The following is a 2083-nucleotide window of genomic DNA, read 5'->3' on the forward strand; positions in this document are numbered from 1 at the left end:
TAAGCATGAACCACGCGCCATCCACCTGTGGCTTTACGCACACAAAAGGTCGGGCTGCATTGAGGCGATTTGCTCTCACGCACATGTCCCGCCTTGGCTCGCTTGTCGAAGAGCTCATCGATATAATCGACTTGTTCTTTCGGCAACGGCCATTGCCTGGTCACACAATACTTGGCGTCAGGTTCGAGGTCTATTTCGTGCCGGATGCCCCTATCTGCTGGTAGGCGGCCCAACGTTTCTTCTAACACATCGCGATGTTTCCACAGAATATCAAAGAACGGACTGCCTCTCACGACATACCATCCTTGAGCAGAGAATCGTTTCTTTTAGTCCGTTTCTAGGACGCTCTTGTCCATTGTGGATGACGAGCCGACCTCAGTCCACCAAGTTTTCTTCTGAAACTGTTGTGATTATTTCGTGGATCCTTCCTTCTTCTAATTCGGCAAAGAACAGATCCCACGGCATCTTCAGGACATTTTCTATCTCCTCGGCAGATTCAAAGACTTGCCGGAGAACCTCAACTGCGGACGCCTCCGCAATTTCGTCTTTGACGGCCTCGAATACCTCGTTCGAAGGCCCGTCCTCTTCAATAGGAACTGATTCAAAGGTCAATTGTTTAGACGTGCCTTTGATCGTCCAAATCTGTCGGGATCTCGTTCTTCGAGCCACCACGACCTTTGACTGGGATACGGGTGCCATCGCTCTCCTGGATAACGCACCCCTTCCAATTGCACCAGGCTCAAGGCACTGTGCAGGACTATGGGACACATGACTACTTGTCATTGCCCTTTCCACTACCCAGTCTCCACGAGCTGGGTAGGAATTGGTGACGTTTGACATCCCGTCAACGCGCTTCAATTGTGTTCGACATGACATCAGTTGCATACGCCTCGCGCAGGAGAATATCGTCGTTTCCGGTGTCCTGCGTAGAGTTCGCAACTGTGCGTGTACGCCAGTCTATTCATGGTTGGTGTTTTGTCAACCATGGCATGCCCAGGATGAGGTCACGGACTCTCCATACCTTGCACTGTGAACTTCTCTTTACAAGGGAAGTCATTAAAGCTGAAGGCGAGTTCTACCTGAACTCCCTCAGACTTAACGAGCGCGCCGTTCGCTATACGAACGGTTGCCTCTTCTCGCTTGCCATCGTGGCAAAGCGACTCAAACATCGAGGGTCTCTTTGTTAGAGCCGCGAGTTTTACAAACTTTTGTGATGCACCCAAATCCACTAGGAGGGTCATCACCAGGTCATAGCCTCGTACTTGAGCGCTATAGACCAGCTGGGTTGAGGTCAAAAATTTCGAGACCTCAGGGACTAAGCTGCCCATTTGTTCGACAACTCTGAGCTTAGGGGTAGCTTCAGAGTCCGCGTCAGTAGGGCATCCCGCCCCTACTGCGCTACTGCATTTCTCGACCCCTCAATGGTCAATGCAGAACTCATGCGTCTCGCACGCTGGTTCTTGTCATCGCCATTTGGGAAGGGAGTCCTTATGCTGGGCATCTTTGCCCCAACAGGGACCTGGCATAGCAGCGAGCCATCGTATGGCCGCGCTTGCCGCATTTATAGCAGACAACGTCTGCATTGCCCAACTCCATAGGAGTGATATCTGACCTTTCGACCGACGGCTTATACCAAGCTGTCGCCGAGGCATTGTTGTAGGATTGCTCCTCAACCAAGGCAATTTGGATTGCCTCTTCCATCTTCGACGGCACCTTTCTGAGAAGGGCCTGTCGCGACGGCCATGCCGTAGTCCGTTCATAAACGTGGGGACCATAATGTGCTCCGGAATCGGATCTACGGTTATGGACGCCGACAGCGAGCGCATCTCTTGCTCATACTCTTGCAGAGATCGCTTCGTCTGTCGCGCTCCAAAGAAGCGCGCCTGAAGCAACACTTCGTTGTTCGGCGGCTGGTACATGGCGCGAATCTTTTCCTTAAAGATCGCCCATGTAGGGAACGCCTTTCTGTCCGCCATAAGCGCCGAGTAAGCCCACTCTGAAGCCTTACCGCGCAGATGCGACATGACGTACGACATCATCTGGCTGTCGCCCTCGATGAGCTCCGCGACACCGCATTGCTCCA

This window comes from Bremia lactucae, linkage group LG11 (genome assembly GCF_004359215.1).
Source record: "Bremia lactucae strain SF5 linkage group LG11, whole genome shotgun sequence".
NCBI lineage: Eukaryota > Oomycota > Peronosporomycetes > Peronosporales > Peronosporaceae > Bremia > Bremia lactucae.